This window comes from Notothenia coriiceps, unplaced genomic scaffold, assembly GCF_000735185.1.
Source record: "Notothenia coriiceps isolate Sejong01 unplaced genomic scaffold, NC01 NC01_scaffold00037246, whole genome shotgun sequence".
Taxonomy (NCBI): Eukaryota; Metazoa; Chordata; class Actinopteri; order Perciformes; family Nototheniidae; genus Notothenia; species Notothenia coriiceps.
In genome coordinates, this window is record NW_011369947.1 from 8700200 (window position 1) to 8709018 (window position 8819).

Genomic DNA, 8819 nt, shown 5'->3' on the forward strand with positions numbered 1-8819 from the left:
CGGGGGTGAGCAGCAGAGGTGGGGAGAGGCGGGGCTATTGCGTCATCATTATCAGAAAATGGTCGTATAGGTCCTACACACGGAGCCGTTGGACCCCCCAGAGCGTTGCGTATGCCGTTCTATCCACCTTGGGACCCGTTATCGTTTCCGCAGTTGTTTACTGTCATATTCGGTCGTCCTAGTGTGGCCGAACGGTCTATATGACACTAAACAGTAAAGCAAACGACCGTTATCGTCCTCGTGGGGCCGGAGCCTCAGATGGCCTCCATGTCGTCACTCCACTCGAAGCCACATCACTTCAGGCGTCTGTAGATTTTTCCCTAAAAGATTGTAAAAAAAAAAGGGACAATTAAGTATTCCCATATGATTCATGCTAAGCAAAAACAGGCAAGAAGCTCTATCGCCTCTGTCACTATGGTCATTAAATGTGCAGGCTTGTGGTGTTTGAAAGAGTCATAATCATTTTTTTGCGAGAAGATCATTTCAATACATTTCACACCAAGTCTTATAATCATGTTTTATGTTCCCAAAACCAAAATCAGCAAACTAAACATCCATGGGCCACCCTGCAATTTACACCAGTTAGCACTTATAATCCAGTGTGCAGGTTCCATCAGTGTGATGGGACTAATTAGGCGTGACCTTAAGGTTTTTGAAATGTCAACATTTGAGATCAGCAGTTATAACGAACTGCACACAGTTCTCTGGAAAGCCCATGTGAATCCCACATTTGCTAACTTTTGCACTGGAGCTGGTTTTCTTCCTATAGGTTCTTCTTGTTATTTTGAAAACGCTTCCTCAGGGAAGAACTAAACCATCAACATGGGCAGCTGTAGGTGAATAACCCCTTTAAACACAACCTTTCATTCACAATTAGTCCCCTTTCCCAGAACCGTCCATAAAACATATTTACAGCACAGGGGTGACAGGTAAGTAAAAACAGTTCGGAGTAATTGCCCTTTGGCAGTGTTTTGATGTGCAGTGACTAAAACTTTAAATAGACTGTAAACTCTTGAATGTGTTGTCAAGTCACTGTATAGTTGTTACACACACCCTTCATTTCAAACTAAGAATAACTATATCGAGTTTCTCAATGAATGGCCATTAGACCCCAGCCAGTACCGACATGTGGCAATGAAAATCTTTTAAAAAGAAACTCCTCTGTCTTTAACTTGGGCGTGTGGCCCCCATCGTCAGTGAACTGACCTTTTTCCATGTTTCTCAATGGAGCAGTCACTACAGCTGTGTTTGTGTGTGTGTGTGTGTGTGTGTGTGTGTGTGTGTGTGTGTGTGTGTGTGTGTGTGTGTGTGTGTGTGTGTGTGTGTGTGTGTGTGTGTGTGTGTGTGTGTGTGTGTGTGTGCGTGTGTGTGTGTGTGTGTTCTCCATGGATGGTCATTGAGGTCATCAGAGTCACCCTGAGTTGTGCGCAGGCAGCATCATTCAGAGCCGCTATCAGCAGTGTAAACTTCACTTCCCCTCCAGATCAGATAATCGGCCGTTAGGGAGCGGAAAGCTTGAATGAAGTAGCAAAGCCTGGCCTGGGATTTAAAAGAGATACAATTTAATTGTGGAGCCTTCAACATCTCGTTGTACTCTCCCTCAGCCCCCACCCTGTCAGAGTTTCTTGGCCCAGTGAGCTTGTCTTCATTACAAAGCAATATATATGTGTGGTGAATTGAAAGTGTGCTAGCGGTTTATAATATACAGACCATTAAGCCACTTAAGGCCAGTTTTGTTGTGGCGTTGCTCAACATACAATGAAGAGTACAAGATGGACAATTTGAGAGGAAAATGTAATTATTTAAAGTGGGGAAGAAAAGTTATTCATAATTGAAACAAGAAGTTACATCTTAATCACCCGCAAATGACAAGCTGGCTGCTCTGTAAGGCACAGCGGTACATTAGGGTAAATGCTGACAACATTACAATGTTTACCATCTTAGTTTAACGAGTTAAAAAATAGTTATTCTCAGTTATTTTAAGCAGATTGTAGGCACTTTCCTGAGGGGTAAATCAATTGTGTGTGTGTGTCTGTGTGTGTTCATGTGGGTGCACACAATAAATGTCATTGTAACAAGTGAGTCCTGCAGCAAATGTTTGACTTGTACACGAAGTACAGACTTATTACGTCTTTCAGCATGGGACCTCTTGGGACCGGCAGTAATTGGGTAAACATCCAGAGACACAGAGACACATGGCTCTCTAAGACCTGCAGGCGTACACGTACAAACGACACAACGATAGACACACATGTTTAAACTTCAAGTCACATGCCTGCAATCTTTTAATTTGCAACAACAGACAGCAGGGGATGGGAGCTATACACCAGGGAGGGGAGGCGACCCTGTAAATTGACTTTTAGGATGGTCCTGGGCGAGTTTATGTTGGGTGAGAGCTGAGTGAAAACAACGCTCAACATCTGAAGTGCAATTAGGACATTGAAGGAGCTTTCAAGACCACAAGATAGGCACTTGGACTCTACCCAACTCGTACAGCAGCTGTCCGCGGGTCCCTCCAACTTCAGAATTCTTCCCAGATTCTCTGGCTCTCTGTGGAATGGCAACAATAGACTTCAAGCCAAAGACTAAATTAATCGGACCCCATATTGAAGAGAGGAGGAGGAAGAAGTCATAGGTGTAGTCTAGTGTAGCCTGGATACCAGTGTGCCATAATGTATGCCATATACCAAGGAGACCCAGCTTCAAGGGTCCTCTGGATCCCAAAAGGCTCTTCTGATTCCACAAACTCCTTTGTTTACAGGAGACTCAGCTAAGTAAGCCATTCTCCCTTCACTTTAACTTTGTAGAAAGGCATGTGTTTTTTTCATAACATTATGTTGAGTGCACTTGGTGAAGGGAGGGGAATGCAATGGGTAAGGCTCATTCAAAGCTCTACTCATACCCATGGTGCATCACAGGGTCAGTGGTTCAGTCCCCAGCCCCATGTCCTTTGGCAAGATACTTAACCCCAAATTGCTCACATCTCTACAGTGTTTAAGTGCTTGTTAGTCGCTTAGAAGTGTCAGCTAAATAACATGCAATGTAAAAAAATGAACTACAGTATATTCTGTATATAACCCATTTAATGATGAGCCACAGGGGACACAAACATTCAGTCCTGACACCAAAGGCCAAGGTTCACTACCGTAAACTTACTTTTGTTATGCAAGTTAAGTACTTAACTAGCACCTTACAAATGTATTCATTTAACACCAAACCATAATATATTCCTAAAACAAACCAATTAGTTTAGTTAAAACTGGTTCTGAAGGGGGTAGGGCACGGCTAGGGGCCCAGCTTGATATTATGATATTGTGTAGTGGGGATCCTGTTTCTAGAAGTCCTGATATCATCACTCCACAGTCTTACCCCGGCCCCAGCACGTTACAGAGTCAGCTCCCAAGGAACCCCTTCCTTGCAAAAGGACAACATGGTGACCTAATCACACTCAGCTGCAAGAAAAAGTAGAAATCCATGACACCCCTTAACCACCTGACTTTTTTTATGGACACAGCACAGCTGGAGTGACAAACTGAGTGCAGAACAAAAAAGGGGGAACAAGGTGATGTTTGGGTAAGATAATCCCTCTGCTAAAGAAACACACACTTATTTAAAATTCCTGATTAAATACTAAAGGCAGGATCCTCAAGATCTTTCTCTCCAGCTGTTTCACAAAGTACCAAAGAGTCATGTTTAATGCGTTTAAGGGTAGTATAGGGTTACTCACATATGACGACCCACATGTTAACCAGAAGCACATGAGTTCTTCCACCATGTGTTGGTTGTCATGCATGCACACTGTATGCACTGCAGTTTTAGTGCAGAGCCGTGATCTTTACATCATCAATAACTATGACTGCTCAGTACAGTAGATCTGTTTCTCCTCTGCTCCATTTTGTCCTTTTGCTGTTTTGGATATAGTTAAGTGTTCTGGGTCATGGACTCTATGTAATGCTTGTCAGGGCTTTTAGAATAGGCTGGCCCGGGTCCTGCTGGCAGGGCAACGTGTAAATGGGTCTTCTGGGACCAAGAGGAGCCAGCGAGCTCACTATAGCTGACAGGATCTCAGCAGTGTGCACTGGGGGGAATATTCACTCCAAGGAAGGTCCTATAACACAAAGGTGGTTTAAAATAGGCAAACAATGTAAACTGCAATAAGGTTATGACTATCTTCAGCTGTAGACAGTTAATCTTTATACATCAGGTTGGCTGTGACATAATTAAGGTGTGCTTGTTCTGCAAAGTAGAGTATTTAAACTAATGCTGATGTGGTGCTTATTAATGGGTGTGCATCTTGAGAATAGGAAAAGTGATTTTTAGCTTTTTAATTATCATTCAGTCATTTTATTTGACGTTTTATGTAATGCATTCATTCCATTTTATTGTCTTTCATTTTTGTGAGATTATTACAGATATTACTAATATTTTCTGATATTGTGTTTTACTTTATAATGTATCCTATTTGTCATTAATTTGGCATTCTATCCCTGTTTTAATATGTATTATGTGTTTTTTCCCATAATTTGTAAATCCCTTTGTGATGCATTTATTATATGAGCGGTGCTAAACATATAATTTTTCATTATTAATGTTGTAGTTATCCATTTGCAATTCCAACAATTGAAAGAAACATTCATTAAAAAAGAAATGTGTTTGCAGTAGAATAAGACAATGATGGGGAAAAACAGTCGACACCTGCCAAAAGAACAAGGAACAGATGAGCTGTTGTTTTTCACAATATGGAACCACAGGAACCTTGCACTAAAACCATTAAAACACATAACACAACAATATGGTGAATGCTATACTAGTTTTATGTTAGCTTTGTCTAGCCTTATTCGATTAAGGTTCAAGGTTCTTTATTGTCAAACTAACATAGCTACAGATTANACAGTGACAGGACAGTGACGTGATGAACGGCCTAAGACTGCTCAAACGCCTGCTTAAATAAGTGCGTCTTTAGGTGTCCCTTGAACAGGTTGAGGGAGGGAGCCGATCTCAGGACCGGGGTAAGTGCGTTCCAGAGTCTAGGGGCGGCCGCCCCAAACGCCCGGTCCCCCCTGGTCTTTAGTCGGGTCCTGGGCACTGCCAGATCTTCAAAAGCAATCTTCAAAGCATATTCTAACCCACACCACTATCTTTACTTAAACCTAGCCAGGTAGTTGTGTTGTCTAAACAGCTTCTGCACTGCAAGGTCCTCCTGCGGCTAGAATTTGGTAGAAAGCACAAAAAAATTAATAATGAATCTTGCAAACACACAGGGTATCAGGGTATGTTGAAAACAATATTTTGACAGTACTTTACAAAGCAGACTTTTGCAGAGGGATTGTCTCAATCATAGACTGTATATATGGTCTCAATACTGACTGGGGTTTCTCAAACTGCAATAGTTAAAAAAAAGAAAAAAGTATTCATATTCTAAAAACAAGAAAAACTTCAACATATTATAACAAAAAATATGTTAATCAAAAAATATGTTAATCAATAGCCTAGTTAAGTGTGACAGTGTATGTAACAGTGTTGTAACAGCAACAACCTGTGTTGGTTTCTCTTTCTGAGGAGTAAGGTTTTTGTAATTGTGTAATAAAGTTCATAATCCGCACATACAAGTGAATACATTCCGTAAAACGGACTAACCCAGACAACTTACAAAAAAGAAACTACCACAAAAATATGCTGACTCCCCAGAAGCCTCGCACGCCGCCCTCATCACCATGGTGACCCGGTGTGTTGGCACTTTAATAGCTGTGAAACTCTAGTTAAAAAGCTCACCTGTTTTCCTCATTACGTCTCCTCTTCACAGACCCACGCTCCTCACCTCGGAGCAAACAGCTCAGGTCAGAGTGTCTGAAGGAGAAATGCGGTGTCGTCTTTACAATGTGTCCCAGTGGGCCTGCCCTCAGGGGCCCAGGAACAGTGGGGGGCCACGCATTTGAAGCCTTCTCAGATGAGCACTGGCACATCCAATAATATCCTACTTGGATTAGAACGGGAAACCTCCTGGTGGCTGTAGCAAACACACTGTGTGGAGAGAGATACACAGCGTCAGCTTTTCTGTCACTGAGGTGTTTGGAGTGGGAGCTAAAGAGCTATCAGGGTTAGCAGTGAATGAAAACACAAAACACATTACATTTAAATAAGTTAATGCTTTTATCCAATGCAACTTGTATTAAGTGCAAACAACCAGGAACATTACCTTTCAAAAGGCCAATCCATTGTTAGTGCTACTGCATTGGCCAAGGTGGAAGGTGGGTGGGTCTTATGTCTGCGGCTGAAGATGTGTTGATGTCTGCTGTCGTGATATCAATGGGGAGCTTGCTCCACCATTTTGGAGCAAGGATAGCAAACAGGCAAGTTTTTTTTCTGGGGTACCTGATGTCGCTGCCCGATCCGTATCAGAACACCAATTTGCTCTGAGCATGAGCGAAAATGCAGCTACTTCCTGTCACCACTCTTTTCTTATGGCATTGTTGAAAAAGTACTGATTTTTTAGTAGTCTCTTCTCCTGATATAACCTTGTAATTACTTTCTATACATTACATTACATGTTAATTGTTAGATGCTTTTATCCAAAGTGACTTACAGTACATACTCAATACTGTGGACAATCCCCACAGGAGCAATTTGGGGTTGAAGTATCTTGCCCAGGGACACAACGACATGCTGACTGCAGTGGGGTTTGAACCTGTGCTCCCCTGATCCCAACACCTACGCACGAGTCCACTGCGCCGCCACAGCCTCCCTGTGATATGACCCAAGACTGCACATATGGGGGAAGGCCAGCAAACCAATGGCGTCGCTAGTACCAGATCAACTCTGCTCTTGCTGTCTGTTTTTTACATTAACTCCCACCTGCGTCACTCTGAGGTTCAGTTTCGATCAAGTTTAAACACTGCCGTCCCACGTCTGAGGTCACATCATCACACATTAGTTTGGAGTTTGTTTTCTCTGCTTATTTAAGTTACCCATGGGACTTTAAATCTCTGCCACACCTATTGTCAAATGTTTGGATGGTAATTTAACCTGAAGCAAGTTGGTCACAGCACTGTTATAAAATAGCATACTTCTTGTTTTTGTAGTGGAGTAAGGGGTCTATGATGTACTTGAGTCAAATCCAATCCAGACATTTTGAAATAGTGTTACTTGGCCTTTGACTCATATATAGAAAACACATACCCGTAAAAACAGCGTATCTATGCTTTTGATCAAAACATGACCCTTATTTATTCAACTAAATGTGTATCAAAGTAAAACATGGCATGCTTTAAAAGTTATATTTCAGTATATATTCCTAGCACTCTATAGTGTGTTTAAAAGCCTCACAAAGTCAAAGTGAGCCAAAATGGTGGCAAAATGAACCTGTCTCTTGAGGCACCTCATTGTTAATCACATCCTTTGAGGTCAGGCAGAACATAGCTGTAAAGAATGTTTTAATATTACAGGAATGCCAACTTTGACACAAAAACAATGCTTTAAAACAGCACGTGTTTCTAGAAGGTTTGGAGAGGCAGAAAGCTGCATTGTTGCCTGTGTAGGAGGAGCAGGGCTCTGTTTTCGACATTAGTCAGTGAAAGAGTAACATTTGATACAAGTGACATTTCATAACCTCATCTGAAAATATCCAGACGATCAAAGTTTTTGATCACTTCAAAGAGAAGTACCACAATCAACTAATGGTGGTCCGACATGAGCGGGCCTTTAATTAGGGTGGAATGATGGGATACATTTCTGAACAGCTGGACTTCACAATGTCGAGTTCAGAGACAGCAACAACTGGACAGAGTTGTTGGCTAAATAAAAGTCGAAAATTTGAACCTTCACAGAGTCAAACTGATTTCATGAACACAAAAATTGAATAATGTTGGACCATAGGAAGTCGAAAATGGTTGTTAACAGAAGCCAATTACTGTCAATACATTTTACAAGTGAAAGAGATCCATTAAAAGCCACAGTCAAAATGCCACTCAGCCCTATGCCCTGCACATATCCACCTATAGTGAGGCTGTTCATCAATGACATCACCTTTGCATTGAATAAGCTACTCTTGCTACACCTCTTTCCTTCCAGCATTGCATATGCAGTTACCAATAATTGACATCGGCTGATTATCAAACACAGCAGCGACACTATTTTTTGTGTAGTATTACATTTTGTTAATTAAAATATTATTCTATTATAATATAACCCTCTTCAGATCAAAAACACAATGCTGGGTTCGTGTGAAGTTAATTATACACTGAACTATGTAACAGCAGAAAAACACTCTCTTTAAATCCATTCAGTACAATTTGGTTTTGTGTTTATGGCTTTTGAAAGGATAAAGAAAGAGACAAACCTCTAAATTCTTTCTATAGCTTACCAAACATTGCCCTTTAGGGAGCCCGATAAAAATTGTTCAGCCATGTTAAGAAAAAAGTAACACTTAACGGCCTTGGTTGCGGTTGTTTAGCTATGAATGGACCCCGGTTGCTTATAGGCCGATTTCAAAAGTTGCAGTAATTTATGGTGAATTCCATTTCAAATGGCTTTGAATACATCCATCCACATAACCATCTCAGTTAAAACGATGATGTTTGTCAATAAGAGCAAATATCAATGTGTTATTCTTGACGGTATGTGTTCCCCTCTCCTTCACATGTCATGTTGGTATGCTCTCTCCTCTGCTTGCCTGCAGTCTGGTGGACATCCTGCTGACACTATTTTAGCCCCTTTCACAAGGGTGTGCTGACCGCAGCCTGCCTTTGTAGTTTGTATACTAAATGCACAGCAGAGAGGGATCCCTTTTGGGCCCGTGGTTTCCTGAAACAAGCCATCTGCAA

General features: G+C 41.6%; 1 pseudogene; it reads left to right on the forward strand.

Moving 5' to 3' along the window:
* Positions 1-7665, forward strand: part of LOC104965713 (carbohydrate sulfotransferase 12-like) — a 21226-nt pseudogene extending 13561 nt beyond the window's left edge.
* Positions 7666-8819: the final 1154 nt, after the last annotated feature.